The 20,896-nt window shown below is 43.3% G+C and overlaps 1 protein-coding gene across 1 annotated transcript in view; it reads right to left on the reverse strand.

Moving 5' to 3' along the window:
• Positions 1 to 13,671, reverse strand: part of LOC124615541 (uncharacterized oxidoreductase YjmC-like) — a 263,830-nt gene extending 250,159 nt beyond the window's left edge. The window contains exon 1 of the mRNA XM_047143510.1: positions 13,578 to 13,671. The gene's annotated coding sequence lies outside the window, so the exon portion shown is untranslated. The remainder of the gene's footprint in view (positions 1 to 13,577) is intronic.
• Positions 13,672 to 20,896: the final 7,225 nt, after the last annotated feature.

The following is a 20,896-nucleotide window of genomic DNA, read 5'->3' on the forward strand; positions in this document are numbered from 1 at the left end:
TACGTCAATGGCACCCTCCGACCGATAGTGCAACCATATCGGCAGCATATTGGCGAGGCATTCGTCTTCATGGACAATTCGCGCCCACATCGTGCACATCTTGTGAACAACGTCCTTCAGGATAACGACATCGCTCGACTAGAGTGGCCACCATGTTCTCCAGACATGAACCCTATCGAACATGCCTGGGATAGATTGAAAAGGACTGTTTATCGACGATGTGACCCATCAACCACTCTGAAAGATCTACACCGAATCGCCGTTGATGTGTGGGACAATTTGGACCAAAAGTGCCTTGATGAACTTGTGGATAGTATGCCACGACGAATCCAGGCATGCATCAATGCAAGAGGACGTGCTACTGGGTATTAGAGGTACCAGTGTGTACAGCAATCTGGACCACGACCTCTGAAGATATCGCTGTATGGTAGTACAACAAGCAATGTGTGATTTTCATGAGCAATAAAAATGGCGGAAATGATGTTTACGTTGACCTTTATTCCAATTTTCTGTACAGGTTCCGGAACTCTCGGGACAGAGGTGATGCAAAACTTTTTTTGATGTGTGTAGTTTCAGAGGCAAAATTCATCAAATGCGGAAGTTTAGGATAGGCCTTACCGTGACTGTTATTGCGAATTAAATAACAAGTTTACTGTTATCAGTCACTGATTTATTTATATCCTATTCTGTTTTGGTTGTTTATTTTCACCTTTAGATATACATTTAGTTTTTAGTCAAAAAACCTCCTCAAAACCGTGTTCTGAAATACTGTTTTGAACCTACACTAGACAGTGGCACACGTTACAGCATAACTTCACAAAACCCACACATATGTCGTACTAAAACGTGTAAATCCATCTGATGATGGAGGTTTAAACCTTTGAAAAGCGCTGTGGACATAATAAATCAATGACTGGTGCTAGTAAAGTAGTTGTTTCATTCGCAGAATTCTTTGACATAATTCGAACACAAAATATCTTCGTTTCATCTTGTACTGTACACTATTGTTCAAGCAGCACTTTCTGAACCTGGCTCAAAAACGGAGGACTCGAAACAACATTCTCCATAAGGTATTAGCAACTACATGAGGATCTTCAGCAACCAACCTGTGGTGTTCAGCCTTGGGTTCGGGGTATTCAAGTGCTGAGTACTGTGCGCCTGTTTGGATGAACAGTCATCGTACAGGACGTGGTGACAGCAAACTGAATACAACAACTCGCGCAACATATGGCGCAGTCAGATCTACTCCAGTTCGTTGGCTTCTAATGCTGACTGGTATAATGCCTCCTGATCTACACATGTCTAAGCCCTAATGAGGGAATTCCGCAAGATCTCCAACAATCCTAGTCTAGGAGGAGGAGGAGGAGGAGGAGGAGGAGGAGGAGATTAGTTTTTAACATCTCCAGTCGACAACAAGGTCATTAGAGACGGAGCACAAGCTTAGATTAGGGAAGAATGGGAATTGAAATCAGCTGTGACCTTTTAAGGAAACTACATCAAGAAGAAATGCAGATGATAAACGGGTATGCATTGGACAAATATATTATACTAAAACTGACACGTGACTATGTTTGCACGGAATTTGGGCGCACAGATCCTGAGAAATCAGTACCCAGAACAACTACCTCTGGCCGTAATAACGGCCTTGATACGCCTGAGCATTGAGTCAAACAGAGCCTGGATGGCGTGTACAGGTACAGCTGCCCATGAAGCTTCAACACGATACCACAATTCATCAAGAGTAGTGACTGGCGTATTGTGACGAACCAGTTGCTCGGCCACCGTTGACCAGACGTTTACAATTGGTGAGAGATCTGCAGAATGTGCTGGCCAGGGCAGCAGTCGAACTTTTTCTGTATGCAGAAAGGCCCGTACAGGACCTGCAACATGCGGTCGTGCATTGTCCTGCTGAAATGTAGGGTTTCGCAGGGATCGAATGAAGGGTAGAGTCACGGGTCGTAACACATCTGAAATGTAACGTCCACTGTTCAAAGTGTCGGCAATGCGAATAAGAGGTGACCGAGACGTGTAACCAATGGCACCCCTTACCATCACGCCGGGTGATACGCCAGTATCGCGATGACGAATACACGCTTCCAATGTGCGCTCACCGCAATGTCGCCAAAAACGGATGCGACCATCATGATGCTGTAAACACAACCTGGATTCATCCGAATAAATGACGTTTTGCCATTCGTGCACCCAGGTTCGTCGTCGAGTACACCATCGCAGGCGCTCCTGTCTGTGATGCAGCGTCAGGGGTAACCGCAGCCCTGGTCTCTGAGCTGATAGTCCATGCTGCTGCAAACGTCGTCGAACTGTTCGTGCAGATGGTTGCTGCCTTGCAAACGTCCCCATCTGTTAACTCAGGGATCGAGACGTGGCTGCACGATCCGTTACAGCCATGCGGATAAGATGCCTGTCATCTCGACTGCTAGTGATACGAGGCCGTTGGGATCCAGTACGGCGTTCCGTGCTACCCTCCTGAACCCATCGATTCCATATTCTGCTAACAGCCACTGGATCTCGACCAACGCGAGCAGCAATGTCTCGATACGATAAACCTCAATCGCGATAGGCTACAATCCGACTTTTATCAAAGTCGGAAACGTGATGGTACGCATTTCTCCTCCTTACACGAGGCATCAGAACAATGTTTCACCAGGCAACACCGGTCAACTGCTGTTTGAGTATGAGAAATCAGTTGGAAAGTTTCCTCATGTCAATACGTTGCAAGTGTCGCCACCGGCGCCAACCTTGTGTGAATGCTCTGAAAAGCTAATCATTTGCATATAACAGCAGATTCTTCCTGTCGGTTAAATTTCGCGTCTGTAGCACGTCATCTTCGTGGTGTAGCAATTTTAATGGCCAGTAGTGTATTTCGGCATTTGCCTGAAGCGATTTAGGGAAATCACGGGAAACCTAAACACGGACGGCCGGATGCGGGTTTGAAGTGTCATCCTCCCGAATGAGAGTTCAGTGTTTTAACCACAGCGCTACCTCGCTCGCTAATCCTGGTCAACTCGAGCTTAGTGACTTGTCACTTTTGAATCTTAAAAGGCTAAAACTGCGCCACTCAACGTTGCGTGATGCTACTGACATATATGGGAGGATTTTAAAAGTCTTTGCGAATGGAAAAGTCGATGGGAAGCAGTCACAGATTGCGCCTCCATAATATCTTTACAACTGATAGATTTCCAAGCAGATCCCACTACCACACAAGACCTAGAATGCTCTGAACAGAATCAGAACGGGACATGGCCGGTGTAGAGATGCTCTCCACAAGTGTAAAAGCTGCCCAATCCAGACTGTGACTGTGAAGCTCCAAACCAGATTTTCATCACATTTTCAGTGACTGCAAGATTCGAGCCTGTCACAGTGATGATGAGGGCTACCCTCTGGCAACTCCAGATGCTGTGCGCTGGATTGAAGGACTGGATATTCAGTTTTTGAAGCACAAACAATACGAAGATTCCTATCTGTAACTATGTATATTTATATATATGTATATGTAATCACTGGTATGTCTGTACTAGCCAATGCTAAATAGATATTGGAACAAAACATTTATAGATATTACTAAAGCCCGACGCTATATTTTCGGACTGTATGTGAAGGCTAATCTCAAGAATTACCGTAGGCATTCTGATATGGTTGCCACTGATAGAGAGACCGGTTTCTGAGGAATGTTTGTGTATGTAATTTATAATTATAGTAGTGATGAATGTGTAATATATGTGCTGTTAAGCATTCAATATTTAATTGGCATTTGGACTGTCATCTTGTGGCAATTGTGGGAGTTGTGAGCTGGCCATCTACAGATGAGTTCGTATCTGGCGGGGACGTCAATAAAATGAAAAAGCGTCGCAACGCCAGAGAGCAGTGAATCTTGACCGGACCAGGTCGCGGTTTTTTGCCTTTATGTCAAAGGTGTAGCAAAAGGCTCGAGGCATTGCGGTTCTACCTGTGATCTAACGAACAGTGTCAGATTTGTGGTTCGCGACAGCTATGGTCCTTCAATGAATTCCTGCGTTTTCCTGGCTGAAATCTTCTTTACAGACAATAAGGTCGCAAAGAAATCCATAGGGGTTAACCCTTAGGAACACAGCCGAGAAGTATCACATATTACAAAAAGATTGTAATTATTTAAAATTTTGTGAATTTAACTGAAAGTCTTGGTAGTGATGTGTGACCACTGTTATCAAAAGAAACTATAAGGAATTTAAAAAAAAGCTTGATGATTTCGGAAAAAAGGTAATAGATGTTTTAGCTTTCAAAATGATGGAGCACAGCAATCAGTCGTCCTTTCCTTTCAGGATTTATTAAAGCAAATCTAGATTTCGTCTAGTGCCTAGCCATTATCACAGCACTATTTCAGAGTTTCAATACATGCCCTAGAACGTCGGTCCCCTGTTGTTCGAGCTTCTGTCACAGTTCATTCAAGACTACTGTAAATATCTTGAACGAACTGTGGCTGGGTCTGAGCACTATGGGACTTAACATCTGAGGTCATCAGCCCCCTAGAACTTAGAACTGCTTAAACCTAACTGACCTAAGGACATCACACACATCCATGCCCGAGGCAGCTTTCGAACCTGCGACCGTAGCAGCAGCGCGGTTCCAGACTGAAGCGCCTAGAACCACTCGGCCACAACGGCCGGCGAACGAAACTGTGACAAAAGCTCGATCAACAGGGGAACGTCGTACTAGGACATGTATTGAAACTCTGAAATAGTGCATTGACAACGGCTAGGCACTAGACGAAATCAAGATTTGGTTTCATAAAACCTGAAAGGAAAGGACGACTGATTGCTGTGCTCCATCATTTTGAAAGTCATATCACAGTCGTTGAGTGAATTCCACATTCCTAATGGAAGGTAACATGATAAAGCAGTTTTTAGACCAGTTTCTTTCGTTCCTCATTACTCGTTTCGTGCCCTGGTAATCTTCGGATGACCTCATAAAATTATAGAAACAAATATAAAGTTACACAGTGTATATAAAACACTCCTATCTTAAATAAGAAATTTAGATGTAACATATTTGCACAACAGTTATTTTTGACAGGTGAGTGCATATCATTTTACGTAAATGTTAAATATAACTTTGACAACTAAGTGAAAAATCGTCAGGAAAACAACGAAATAAAACAAAATAGCACCAGTTACTACACTACTGACCATTAACATTGCTACACCACGAAGATGACGTGCTACAGACGCGAAATTTAATCGACAGGAAGAAGATGCTGTGATATGCAAATGATTAGCTTCTCAGAGCATTCACACAAGGTTGGCGCCAGTGGCGACACCTACAACGAGCCGACATGAGGAAAGTTTCCAATCGTTTTCTCATACACAAACAGCAGTTGACCGGTGTTGCCTGGTGAAACGTTGCTGTGATGCCTCATGTAAGAAGGAGAAATGCGTACCATCAAGTTTCCGACTTTGATAAAGGTCGGATTGTAGCCTATCGCGATTGAGGTTTATCGAATCGCGACATTGCTGCTCGCGTTGGTCGAGATCCAATGACAGTTAGCAGAATATGGAATCTGTGGGTTCAGGAGGGTAATACGGAACGCCGTGCTGGATCCAAACGGCCTCGTATCACTAGCAGTCGAGATGACAGACATCTTATCCGCATGGCTGTAACGGATCGTGCAGCCACGTCTTGATCCCTGAGTTTACAGACGGGGACGTTTGAAAGACAACAACCATCTGCACGAACAGTTCGACGACGTTTTCAGCAGCACGGACTAACAGCTCGGAGACCATGGCTGCGGTTACACTTGACGCTGCATCACAAGACAGGAGCGCCTGCGATGGTGTACTCAACGACAAACCTGGGTGCACAAATGGCAAAACGTCATTTTTTCGGATGAATCCAGGTTCTGTTTACAGTAACATGATGGTCGCAGCCGTGTTTGGCGACATCGCGGTGAACGCACATTGGAAGCGTCTATTCGTCATCGCCATACTGGCGTATTACCCGGCGTGATGGTATGGGGTTACGCGTCTCGGTCACCTCTTGTTCGTAATGACGGCACTTTGAACAGTCGCCGTTACATTTCAGATGTGTTACGACCCGTGGCTCTACCGTTCATTCGATCCATGCGAAACCCAACATTTCAGCAGGATAATGCACGACCGTCTGCTGCAGGTCCTGTATGGGCCTTTCTGGATACAGAAAATGTTCGACTGCTGCCCTGGCCAGCACATTCTCCAGATCTCTCACCAACTGAAAACGTCTGGTCAATGATGGCCGAGCACAATACGCCAGTCACTACTCTTGATGAACTGTGGTATCGTGTTGAAGCTGCATGGGCAGCTGTACCTGTACACGCCATCTAATCTCTGTTTGACTCAATGCCCAGGCGTATCAAGGCAGTTATTATGGCCAGAGGTGGTTGTTCTGGGTACTGATTTCTTAGGATCTATGCACCCAAATTGCGTGAAAATGTAATCAAATGTCAGTTGTAGTATAATATATTTGTCCAATGAATACCCGTTTATCATCTGCATTTCTTCTTGATGTAGCAATTTTAATGGCCAGTAGTGTAGATACGATGGCCGGCCAGAGTGACCGAGCGCTTCTAGGCGCTTCAGTCGGGAACCACGGGACCGCTACCGTCGCAGGTTCGAATCCTGCCTCGGGCATAGATGTGTGTGGTGTTCTTACGTTAGTTAGGTTTAAGTAGTTCTACGGGGCTGATGACCTCAGATGCTATGTCCCATAGTGCTCAGAGCCATTTGAACCATTTTTAGATACGATGAGCTAAGTTGAACAAAACTTACAGTACAATGATAGGGACGTTCTCTTTTGCCTGATAGGTAAACAATCTATCAACAGAAGGTGTGACTATAGCGGCGCTGTTGCACTTCATCAGTTCACCTTTTTCATTAGTTACATATTCGTCCATAATAAAAGGCAGTGTTAAAATGATACATGAAATAAAATATGTATTTATAAAATTTTAATAGCTATTATTGCCAACCTAATTGCTGTGGTATGTCTACTTATCATTTTTGGACAGCCGCCATTTAAAATTTTACAGAAACAACGAAGGAGAAAACATTTTTGGTGCATATAGTTTTATTGGTTCTATTTATTTGTCGTCAGAGTCGTTGTATGAATAAAATTTTTTCGAATAAAATGCTGGAGCTTTCGATGGCTACCTCCGCTATCGTTGTCAGGAGTACAAACCTCTGATTGCCGGGGCTGGTACTGTTTTCTGTTTATGGAGGCACAATTACAGCCTCTGACAGCAATCAAAGTGTGTCGAAACGCCGCTTGCGCTGAAGGTGAGTTGCGGAGCTCACTGCAGCTCCAGTTCGGCGCGAGTCCGAGTGACGTCATAAGGCACGTGGGGCCGGCGCCACGTTTGAAACAGCCGCTCCCGCCTCCCTACAAGTTCCAAGCATCCGTCTTCGCTTCCTTTCGCTAGCCAAAGCCCGCCACCACGCTTTACTAGCAGTGTACCCTCGTTTCTGTTAAAACTGTTGTTATATATTAGAATTTCAGCTGACTCCCTTTTTTTTTTTTGTTTCTCAAAAAATTCGTCTTTAAAATTTACACACTTATGCATGTGGTCGAGCCAACGCTGAAAACAGTTTTTCCATTCTTATGTTGGCGCCTCAAAAATATGGTTTGGGAAAGATTCAAAAAGCTTTTTGAGGTGATCGAAATCGTTGTCCACGCTTTTAGGCAGTTAGGCGATAAATCTTGGAAAATATTGGCAATGAGGCATAAATTACAGGTTTTTCTCCGCTGTTTCTTATACTATGTGTGTGCTTGTATTACCATGATGAAGAATGGTTTCATCATCTGCTATCAGTTTTTCAGTTCTTCTGTAAAGTGATTTCTGGCGTTCCCCAAGGTAGTGTTATAGGCCCTTTGCTGTTCCTTATCTATATAAACGATTTGGGAGACAATCTGAGCAGCTGTCTTAGGTTATTTGCAGATGACGCTATTGTTTATCGACTAATAAAGTGATCAGGAGATCAAAACAAACTGCAAAACGATTTAGAAAAAATATATCTGAATGGTGCGAAAATTGGCAGTTAACTAAAAATAGTGAAAAATGTGAGGTCATCCACATGAGTGCTAAAAGGAATCCGTTAAACTTCGGTTACACGATAAATCAGTCAAATATAAAGGCCGCAAATTCAACTAAATACCTAGGAATTACAATTACGAACAACTTAAATTGGAAGGAATACTTAGAAGATGTTGTGGGGAAGGCTAACTAAAGACTGCGTTTTATTGGTAGGATACTTGGAAAATGTAACGGATCTACTACGGAGACTGCGTACACTACGCTTGTCCGTCCTCTTTTAGAATACTGCTGCTCGGTGTGGGATCCTTACCAGATAGGACTGATGAAGTAAATCGAAAAAGTTCAAAGAAAGTCAGCACGTTTTGTATTATTGCGAAATATGGGAGAGAGTGTCACAGGAAAGATACAGGATTTGGATTGGACATCATTAAATGAAAGGCGCTTTTCGTTGCGACGGAATCTTCTCACGAAATTCCAATCACCAACTTTCTCCTCCGAATGCGAAAATATTTTGTTGATACCGACCTACATATGGAGAAACGATTACCACGATAAAATAGGGGAAATCAGAGCTCGTACGGAAAGATATAGGTGTTCGTTCTTTCCGCGTGTTATACAAGATTGGAATAGTAGAGAATTGTGAGTGTGGTTCGATGAACCCTCTGCCAGATTTGCAGAGTATCCATGTAGATGTAGATGAAAATAAGTCGCGTCAGTATTTTCTAACCAAAACTTGTTAAACTGATGACTCGGTAAGAGTCAGAACCTGCCTTTTTGAGGTTTTAGAGCATTTCCCCTGTCTCGTGTGCTACGAACGTTCAACAAGTAATGCAACACTTTGTTTCTGAAAGCAGGTCGATTATATTCAGGATTGCATTGCACTGTACTATTCCCCACTCTTTGGGCTACAAAACCCAATTTTCCAACGTATTCTCAGTTCAATTCGATGTACTTACGCATTCGATGTACTTGCTGCATCAGTAACTTCTTCTTTTTTTTCTTTATTGTTATTTTGAAACCTTTACCAGAAAGGTAGGCCGGCAGCGGCCTATCTACTCCGCTCTTCGGCCACAGAGAATACGGACAGGAAACATAAAGAGAGAAAAACAAACAAACATGGTGGATGAAAACGGGAGACAGACATGGTAAAATAAATGACGCCGTTCACGGGCGCAATGATTAAATAAAAACGTTCATAACTGCACACAAACGGGGAAGACAGAGTTTACACACTTGAACTGAGGAGCACAAACGGAGAGACACTGAAGCACTGACGCGAAGACACCCATGAGCACTGGAGACGATATCTGGGGCACGAAGATCCACTGTTCATGCGAAATACCTGGGGACCTGCAAAAGAGAAGAGGTGCGGGTAGGTGGGCGAGGGGTTTGATGCCGGTGGGAGAGGAGGAGGAGAGGGGAGGGGGGTGTGGAAGACTGGGGGAAGGGGAGGGAGGGAGGGAGGGAGGGAGGGAGAGAGGGAGGAGAGAAGGGAAAGAGGGTCCCCTGCAGGGAAAACACAGGGGTGGGAAGGAGAGGATCAAAGTTGGTAGGAGGGGTAGATGGAGGGGATGAGGGCATCATCAGGAAGGGGGAGTTGGCGGAAGCCACGTTGGGCAAGGGTATGGAGTGTGGAGTGCGGGTGGGATGTGGGAGTACAGGTGCGGCATTGGACGGGGGTGAGAAAGGATGGGAGGGACAAGCAGGTGAGGGGGATCAAGTTTGCGGGAGGTGTAAAGGATCCAAATCCATTCTAGGAAAAGGAGGAGGTGTGGGAACGGGATTAGGTTGTAGAGGATCTGCGTGGGGGAGGGGAGGCGGATGCGACAGGTGAGGTGGAGCGCATGGCGTTCCAGGATTTGAAGGGATTTGTAGAAGGTAGGGGGGCGGTGATCCAGGCAGGATGGGTATAACAGAGGATGGGGCGGATAAGGGATTTACAGCTGTGGAGGACAGTGGAGGGGTCCAGGAGTCCAGACCCCATGTGCAGCCAGAAAGGAGCTTGAGGAGTTGGAGTCGGGAGCGTGCTTTGGCTTGGATCATCCAGAGATGGGGAGTTCAGGAGAGGCGACGGTCAACGGTGACGCCAAGGTACTTGAGGGTGGGGGTGAGGTTGAGAGGACGACTGTAGATAGTGAGATAGAAATCGAGGGGACGGAAGGAAGGGATGGTTTTGCCTACGATGATTGCCTGGGTCTTGTAAGGATTGACCTTGAGCAACCACTGGTTACACCAAGTGGTGAACCGGTCAAGATTGGATTGAAGAAGGTGTTGGGAGCGTTACAGGGTGGAGGTGAGGACAAGGAAGGCAGTGTCATCAGCGTATTGGAAAAGGTGGACTGAGGGTGAAGGCGGTGACATGACTGCTGTATAAAGGAGGTAGAGAAGAGGGGAGAGGACAGAACCTTGGGGCACACCGGCAGAGGGATAGAAGGTGTAGGAAGCCGTGTTATGGATGGTGACATAGGAAGGACGGTGGGAAAGAAAGGAGGCGATCAGATGGATGTAGTTAATAAGATGGGCGTAGGTTTGGAGCTTGAAGGGGAGACCAGAATGCCATACAAGATCTTAGGCACGTTCAAGGTCGAGGGAGAGAATCAGTAACTTCCCCATCATCCACGTACTGCATCTCTCACAGTGCATCCTTCATTGGGCCGAACAGATGGAAGTCGTAAGATGCGAGATCCGGGCTGTAGGAATGATGAGGAAGAATAGTCCAATAAAGTTCCGAAAGCTCCTCTCGGGTGCGCAGACTTGTAAGAGGCCTTGCGTTGTCTAGGAGAAGTTCATTGCATTTTTGTGGCGACTAACACACTAAAGTCCATCAATGCATCAGTCGCAGCCGTGCGCGGCGGGCTGGCACACGGGAGATCGGACAGGTTTGCGCGACCTCGTTGCGATGGTGACGGGCGCCTCGCCCAACATTCACCGTTCTTTTCTTTACTGGTAGGTCTCCTTATACATTCTGCAGACGGCTATGGATATCTGCGGAGCTCTTGTTTCCCGCTAAAAGATACACACGATGACAGCTTTCTGCTTCCGTTACAGACGCCATTTTGAAGGCTACATATAGCGCTGCCACCTATCGGAACTTCATGAAACTAATAGGGTCTGGGCCAGGAATATTCCACGATGTCCCGCAGCAAATTCTGCATTTTTCCAACTGAAATTGGTCGAGAAAAGAAGTGTGTTGTATTATTTATTGAACACCCCTCGTATTTTGCACACCTGGTGGAATAGTTTTGTCATCACATTGCAGTTAAAATGTTCACATAAAATAACGTGGCACCGAAGAACAATCTCAAATTAGCAAAATGAAAGTGTGCCGTGAACGCTGCCGTACTGGGAAGCACGCTACAGTCGTCCCCAAAGTAAGGCGCCCATGTCTGTGGGGCTGCGACCCCGAAACTTGTGGTGAACAAATAAATTCAAGAAAAATTAAGAACGTAGATGTACAACCGTTGGTTACAGGAAAAATACTTTATCAGCTGCCGGCCCGCACAAAAAATTCTACTTACAAAACATGGAGACCACGAAAAACTTTTCGATGAACTTCAGTTTAGCGTGACTGTTTACTAATCTACTTCAGGCGTTATTAATAGGCTGACGTGCATTCATAAGCCGCCACGACAACGATTCGCGTGTTAATCTGAATGTACATACCAATTTGCCGCTTAGCTCCTATGCTATCATTGAAGGACAAACAGTCTTATCTGACGGATTATACACACATATTTACAGCCTCCGGCATTCTTACAGTGAGGAAGAAATTGTGTGTTAGTGTATGAGTCTATGCAGCAGAATAAAACACTAAATACGTTTTACATTGGTCGTATGAAAATGGTAACGTGAAACACAATAGTTATCTGCGTGCATTTGCTCAATCGCCCCACTCAACAGTGTTGCGTCAGGATGTTATCAAAGTACACTTATCTGAGAGACACCGGCGTAATACTTATCATAATCCTCGTCCCCAGACTACTGGTGTGGTAGCCATGTGACTAATATGTGAATAGATCTCATTTCCGGATCCACAAACACCACAGGGAAAGAAATTCGAGAATACCAAGGATAATGAGGTAGCAACAGCAAAGTCAGGAAACGGTTTTTTCAGTCGCGTATACTACAGCAAAAAATGCTCCTTCTGGAAGAGGAGGTGCAGAGATAAGACAATTGAGTATAGCAAGAAACGCAATACGCAACAATTAAACTCAGAGACGCAAAATTGCAACAGTTCTCGTACGAAGGAAAAAAAGAAAGAAAATAGAGAATGATGCGCGGGGAAAAACAGCACAATAATGATAAGATTTAGTTTTAAAAAAATGAAAAGAAATGCAGAACCAACGAAAATTAAGATGTAGCGCAATATACTGATCTAGTACGTTGTTTGTGAGAATGACTGTTGCTTGTATTGCACGAATTACTACATGAAAATACTGCTTCCACACGGGAATACCTTTGTACAGTACATCTGACAGTCCCTTACACATTTGAACTCCCGTATCCCAACGTCTTCAGCAGTCTGCATTTCTATGGAAATGAGTGAAAAAGTGGAAAAAAAGATTTTTATATAATAATGTTTACTAAATACAGTGAAAAAGGACGAAATTACCAGCGTTCCTCTTTTAATCAACATGTTGTTAACTATTTGCCTTTGTACCCTCTCTCGTGTGCACATTATCATTATGTTTAGTTGTTACTATTACTGTACATCTACTGCATCTCCATCGGTATTCCTAGCAACTCACTCACTGTTGAAATACTAAGTACCATTAACTACTTCATCGCCACAGTGACTGCTAAAACCTTTTCTGCCTTAAATGTATCCAAAGCTGGGCCGGTTGGAGTATGATAGCGTCACCTCAAACCCCCTCTCTTCCAGTCCCGATATTTTGATTGTGGTGTAGGTTAGGTTGGAAAGTGACAATTTAATTGAAAATTGAGGAAGTCAACGAATTTGAATACGCAATAAAGGTTGTGATAACTGATATGTGGTCAGAGTCTACGTTAATTCTATATTTAACGAACTTTTTTTTTTTTAATAAATAACAAACTTCACGTAAAGTCAGAAAAGTATTACACAACAGACAAATCTCTGATAAGTATTCTTGAGCGTAGTATGTACGTGTGTGGTACATAAATCACGAAAAACTTCCGCTGCAGGGCAATATCTTGGTTCCGTTATTATAATTCACGATATATTATTATCGTTATGAATTTAACAATAAATAATATTAGTGCCAAAAATTTTGGTGTGAAAAACCGTGCCCTGAAGTAAGAGAAGGCCTGAAGGTCGTCATCTGATTAAACAAACAAATAAAGAAATAAAATTTAGCAGTTTTTAAGCTGACAGATATTTTTACTGAAAAGCTCTCACTTGAAAATGCGTGAACCGAGGTGTTTTAAATTATCGACAGGTTACGAAGTGACAATTTTGGTAAATAGAGTGTTTCCTGTGTGTCATTCGTACCTAGTCGCACGAACTGCGCGGAGCGCGTAATGGTGTGACGTCACCACCCACCTCAGAGGCACTGTTGTTATGCAGAGCAGACGCTGGCCGGCTGCTCGCTGCGGCCACACGGCTGGCGTTCCCCGAACTGAGCCACAGGGCGCCGTCGCGCATGCGCGGAGATAGAGACGGCGCGGTTACGCGCAAGCGCTACTTCGCTCAATGTCACGCCTTCGCGTTACGTAATCGGCGGCACTTGCCTGGACAACGTTCGGCGTCGCGTCACTGTCAGTCCTTGCAGGTTAATTACGCTAAGTACCTCAGCTGAATTAAGGACATCTGCCTGTTATACGCATTGCTTCTCTGCGTTAGTAGCGAGATGAGTACCACTATCTCTTCACTCACGAGGTGTGGTACACTAGACTCTCGCTAATCCGGCCCTTAGTAGTCCGGCCTCTCAGTAATCAGGCGCACATCGAAAAACACGTGCACAATGAATTATCGTGCGCAACATTGCTTAGTTAAACAATGCTTTACATACTGTATTTGAAACTGTACCGTTCTTTACAGTTTGAAATCATGTCTTCTAAAAGGAAACACGTTACGCTAGACATCGAGCAAAAGATCGAAATTTTAGATAAGTTAAATCGAGGTTCTTCGCAGAAGGCTGTTGCTGCTGAGTTCAATGTTGGACTAGCAACTATTTATGACATCAAAAAGAAAGATGTTATTGGACAATACTCAACACAAATCTATAGTGAGTTGGGAAAACGGAAGGTTGGGTGAAAGAGTGAGAATGAAGAACTGGACGTCGCTGTTTATAGATGTTTGATACAACAACGCACTAAAGGAATTCGTCAGTGGCCCGATTACAAAGGTAAAAACAGCTGTATTTAACAAACAACTTGGCGGTAGTAACTTGTTTGCAGCAAGCGAAGGTTGGCTTTGTTGTTCTGGTCTTCAGTCCTGAGACTGGTTTGATGCAGCTCTCCACGCTACTCTATCCTGTGCAAGCTTCTTCATCTCCCAATACCTACTGCAACCTACATCCTTCTGAATACATCCATCAAAATCTGGTTAGTGTATTCATCTCTTGGTCTCCCTCTACAATTTTTACCCTCCACACTGCCCTCCAACACTAAATTGGTGATCCCTTGATGCCTCAGAACGTGTCCTACCAACCGATCCCTTCTTCTAGTCAAGTTGTGCCCAAACTCCTCTTTTCCCCAATCCTATTCAATAACTCCTCATTAGTTATGTGATCTACCCATCTAATCTTTAGCATTCTTCTGTAGCACCACATTTCAAAAGCTTCTATTCTCTTCTTGTCCAAACTATTTATCGTCCATGTTTCACATCCATACATGACTACATTCCATACAAATACTTTTAGAGACGACTTCCTGACACTTAAATCTATACTCGATGTTAACACATTTCTATTCTTCAGAAACGCATTTCTTGCCATTGCCAGTCTACATTTTATATCCTCTCTACTTCGACCATCATCAGTTATTTAGCTCCCCAAATAATAAAACTCCTTTACTACTTTAAGTGTCTCATTTCCTAATCTAATTCCCTCAGCATCACCCGACTTAATTCGACTACATTCCATTATCCTCGTTTTGCTTTTGTTGATGTTCATCTTATATACTCCTTTCAAGACACTGTCCATTCCATTCAACTGCTCTTCCAGGTCCTTTGCTATCTCTGACAGAATTACAATGTCATCGTAATTGTCGACGGATTTTAATACCTACTCCGAATTTTTCTTTTGTTTCCGTTACAGCTTGCTCAATATACAGATTGAATAACATCGGGGAGAGGCTACAACCCTGTCTCACTCCCTTCCCAACCACTGCTTCCCTTTCATATCCCTCGACTCTTATAACTGCCATCTGGTTTCTGTAGAAATTGTAAATAGCCTTTCGATCCCTGTATTTTACCCCTGCCACCTTCAGAATTTGAAAGAGAGTATTCCAGTCAACACTGTCAAAAGCTTTCTCTTAAAGTCTACAAATGCTAGAAACGTAGGTTTGCCTTTCCTTAATCTTCCTTCTAAGATAAGTCGCAGGGTCAGTATTGCGTCACGTGTTCCAACATTTCTACGGAATCCAAACTGATCTTCCCCGAGGTCGGCTTTTCCACTCATCTGTAAAGAATTCGCGTTAGTATTTTGCAGCTGTGACTTATTAAACTGATAGTTCGGATATTTTCACATCTGTCAACACCTACTTTCTTTGGGATTGGAATTATTAAATTCTTCTTGAAGTCTGAGGGTATTTCGGCTGTCTCATACATATTGCTCCCCAGATGATAGAGTTTGGTCAAGGCAGGCTCTCCCAAGGCCGTCAGTAGTTCTAATGGAATGTTGTCTAATCCCGGGGCCTTATTTTGACTCAGGTCTTTCAGTGCTCTGTCAAACTCTTCACGCAGTATCGTATCTCCCATTTCATCTTCATCTACATCATCTTCCATTTCCATAATATTGTCCTCAAGTACATCGCCCTTGTATAGACCCTCTATATCAGGTCTTCCCAACCTGTGGTCCGCGGACCCCTTAGGGGTCCGCCGGCTCTTTCTAGGGGTCCGCGGCCACCTTTCACTAAATCGTGTAAAATAATGAGTAAAATTATTGTATAAAAATGTGAAAATCAAAACCATAACTTTTTTTTTCTTGTGAAAAACATGTGTACTTTTACTTCAGTTCGTACCCCCAAGCAACCTTTGCGGTACCTAAGTGAGAACGTATACACAGTTAGTGCCGGAGAATGCGGCTTCTCTGATCGACTGTTTAGCAACAATACGGGGGTCATTTGTGCCCCGGCTCACCGCGCTAGATGCGCTGAAACCTTTTACGCATGCGCGGAGCGAGCTTTGTCGACCAATCACAGCGCTTGCTGGCACGTATGCGGCCCCAGGCATCATTAAATGTTAAACTTGCTTTGTCAGTGCACTACCTGTTTCATAAGTCGAACTTTGACCAGTTTATTACTTCTAACATGGATCGGTGGCTGGAGTCAGGATCATTGAAGAAGGGTGCAGTTTCTCCATCGCCTTCACAACAAGGGAAGTTTCCAGTCGAAATGAATGAGGAGGGAGGACGACCAAAGGAAAACTTTACATACATTTGAACATTTTTCTTCAAATTTCACGAAAAACGTCACACACACACACACACACACACACACACACACACACACACACACACACACTCAACTGTTACGAAATATGGATGCTCCTTACACAACAGTAGCCAAATAGTGGAAGTGAACAGACCATAAGCGGCAGCTTGTCAACAGCGAACAGTTTGGGAGTGCCGTTGATTGTTCTTGGAGGAAGACAGCTCCATCGTGTAAAATTTCAATTACCAAGCAATTTTAATAAGGCTATAGTGTGTTGAACAAAGTGAGTAAATCCACTAGTAAGCGTCTGGATAAAGTGGGAATTCAAATTGGATCGTTAATTTCAAGTTGTTTTCATTCACCTCTAAACCAAAGACTATTGATACTTCGGGCGGGGGGGGGGGGGGGGGGGGAGGGGAGGGGGGGAGGGTCATTGGGAACATGGAACTTGCATTAAGAAGCTTTCAGTTCCCATGGGTTTCGCTCTGAAATTTAAAGTTACTGTGCTCTTGACTGACTAGGAGTCCGTCATGGATTTTCGACTGAAGAAGGGTCCGCCAGCTGAAAAGGTTGGGAAGCCCTGCTCTATATACTCCTTTCTGCTTTCCCTTCTTTGCTTAGAACTGGGTTTCCATCTGAGCTCTTGATATTCATACAAGTGGTGCTCTTTTCTGCAAAAGTCTCTTTAATTTTCCTGTAGGCAGTATCTATCTTACCCCTAGTGAGATAAGCCTCTACGTCTTTACATTTGCCCTCTAGCCATAGGTTGGCCATAAAACTGGAAAAAATGACATGGCATTCGGTAGATGACAGTCACCGGGGAAGGTCGCTCAGTTTACGATAAGGATGCTGATGAGTTTGTAAGCAAGATACGGTAGATAACAGAGGAAGAAGATTTAACTGCTGATGCCTTGTACAGTATAATGCTGATGAAACAGGACTCTTTTACAAGATGCTTCCTTCAAAAACATTTGCTGATAACAACGAGAAGGAAGCTCGTGGTTTCAAGCAACAGAAACAGCGCTTAAAATTAATAGCGTGTTGTAATGCAAATGGGATACATAAACTACCACTTATGGTGATTGGAAAATCCCCAAATCCACGTTGTTTTCAACACACTAACATAAATACTCCACCAGTGCAGTATTGCGCTCAGAAGAAAGCGTGGATGGACAGACAAATATTCTCTCGGTGGTTCCATGAAACGTTTGTACCAGCAGTGAGCGAAGAGCTAAAGAAGAAAGAGCTTCCACTGAAAGCTATCCTTATAATTGACAATGCTACCAGTCATACTTCAGATGTTTCTCTAAAGTGAGATGGTACACAAGCACCCTTTCTCCCACCCAATGTGACAGCCCTAATTCAGTCCATGGACCAGGGAATGTTGGAATTAGTTAAACGTCATTATCGACTTTCACTTCTCGTCTCCTTGCTGAACGAAAGTGAAAACGACTCTATCGAGGCAATGCCGAAGGCGTGGAAAGCAATTACCATACCTTACGTTGTTTTACAAGCAGCCGAGGCATGGGATAAAGTGGAGAGCGCTATTATAATGAAGAGCTGGAGAAAATTGTGGCCATGCAGTGATGCCGAGTTGGATCCAGTAATGAGTGACAGCAATTCGGAATTATCAATTACTTTGTACACTGACATTTTCCACAACCTTCCAGGAGGAGAAGAAAATGATGATGAAGATGTTACTAAGTGGCTGTATGAGGAAAACTATGATACGGACTAAACTTTAACAGACGAAGAAATAACAAAAGTGTGCAAGAAACTAATAATGAAAGTGATGAAGAAGAGGACATAGAAGGAGAGAGAGAGCATGAAGATTGCTTACACTGCTTGTGCTGAAGCTGCGAGGTCTTCCTGGAGTATATTATACAACAACCAATACATGTAGTACAGATGTAATGCTTGTAAAGCGTTTGCGTGATAAAGCATGCTACCGTCACGTATCATCATTGCGACAGTTAAAAATTAGGGACATGTTTCATACTGAGTGATACGACTGTATAATTATGTGCAGTATATTGTACACACAAGGACTAAGTTTTTTTGAAAATTCATGTATTTTTGGATTTAATAAAGTATATATATCCTCTATGTTTTAAAATTGTATCCTTCGGTTTAATAAAGTATGTTTTCAAAATAAATAAAAAACAAACTGAATGAATGAAATAAATATCAGACACTCAATAATCCGGCACTTCCGCTACTCCGTCACCCATATGTGCCACGAATGGCCCGATTAGCGAGAGTCTAGTGTATCTGACAGCGTGAGAAATTTTGAACTCACTGTCCAAGGTGAGGTCTGGGGCGGAATGATCCTATACCCCCCCCGCGCAACTAATCTTCTTAAATCACGAACTCTGCAATGCTTCGTCGTCGGTTGTATTAGCTCCTTCTTTTATTGTTGTTGGCACGTGTTGCTGACACGTTTTGGGGCTCCTAGACCGCGCCTGTTAACCTACATACTTGCTTTCTGCATTATAGTAGAAAAATGCATTCGCAGGAACGTATTATTTTTAAGGACCCCAAATTTGATGCAATTGTTAGTTGTCGGATGGAGATGGACGTCAGTGACACAGATCAAGAAACAGACGAGAAAGAAAATTATTTTACAGTAGCCGATGATCGTAGTCGTTCTGCTAGCGGAGGATCATTCAGAGAAAGAACTTATGGACATTTGCGATGCAGATCTTTCTTTTTCTCCAATAAAGTATTTAAAAGTGTTAGTTAACATCAAATTTGTTATGAGCGGTGAAAAGAAAAATCTAGATCGTGGCACTGAATGTCAGTTTGCAGACTTTCTTTTTGTTCCTATAGAGGGCAGTTTTTATGTCCAAGTTTAAATCCTGGAAATTTAGTTTTATGTGAGAATTTACTTGTTACAGAGATAAGTACAACTTTTCAGACTGTAAAATTCAGAACCGTTCGTGTATTGTTTAAAAACCAGCAAAAAAAAATGCTAAAAAGTAGACTAATATAGGCTTTATTTAGTTCAATAAAATCAACAAGGAGTGTGTTTAAGCAAAGTTTAAATAATTGTAAAAATTATAGGTACATAAATTAGATATTTAAAATGATTTGCGCTTAAATCTCGGTTTAAATACAGGGGTATCAAGTGGCTCTGAGCACTATGGGACGTGACTTGTGAGGTCATCAGTCCCCTAGAACTTAGAACTAATTAAACCTAACTAACCTAAGGACATCACACACATCCATACCCGAGGCAGTATTCGAACCTACGACCGTAGCGGTCGCACGGTTCCAGACTGTAGCGCCTAGAACCGCTCGACCACTCCGGCCGGCACAGGGGTATCAAGAAACTCCATTTCGTAGTACACGTTACAGAAAAATCACCTCGTGTGTTGAACAGCTAGTGAAACTTACATTGATCTCACCAAACTGACTTTGTTACAGCACATATGTCTGACCGCTGATAAATAAACTAGAAAAAAACTCAACACGAAACTGTGACGGAAAGGCGGGCTACGAAGTCTTCCCATAAAATAAAAGAAATAAATTCCTTTCATTATCGAATGAAAGTAATCAGAAACAAGATGAAATGTAAAAATTCAATTACTGATTTCATCGAGCACAAACAACTTAAATGGTATGGACACATCAGACGAATGGAACAGGAAAGGCTACCAAAATGCATAATCGACTGGGTACCAATTGGAAGAAGAAAAAGGGGACGACCACCTGATACATGGATACAGGGAGTTCAGTCAGCAATGAGGAAGAACAACATTCCTGAAGATTTATGGACAAATAGAGAAGAGTGGAGAACAATAATTAGTGACTTACTGTAATCTAGAATAGGTGCTGGAAAAATGTACTCACATTGTAAATCCAGAAATAATAATAATATCGACTACAAAGCATTTATGAGATGCAGTTGCATGGACCAATGTCGGGAAGTGGTATCATCATCATCTCTGTGCTTACGGAGAAGATCGATTACTAAACTCTCACTCATCAAGCCCCTTGCTAAAGGATAACATATATCCAGTTGTATTCAGGGAAGCCACGTGATTATCCCTTAACAAGTGTCATACGTCAGTGAGACGACTGTCGAACATCCTGGCCGTCTTGACTTTTCCTCCGTGCACCTTTCCTCTTGTTGAGGACAGTATTTGACCTTCAGTAAATCCACAGTGAAGTAGCTGTGACGTCTCGCAGACTTATGATACCAGTTGCGTCATTATTATTCGACTGACGTGTTTATTAAATCCTCGTGTTTATTGCGATAATTCT

Source organism: Schistocerca americana, chromosome 5, assembly GCF_021461395.2.
Source record: "Schistocerca americana isolate TAMUIC-IGC-003095 chromosome 5, iqSchAmer2.1, whole genome shotgun sequence".
Lineage (NCBI taxonomy): Eukaryota > Metazoa > Arthropoda > Insecta > Orthoptera > Acrididae > Schistocerca > Schistocerca americana.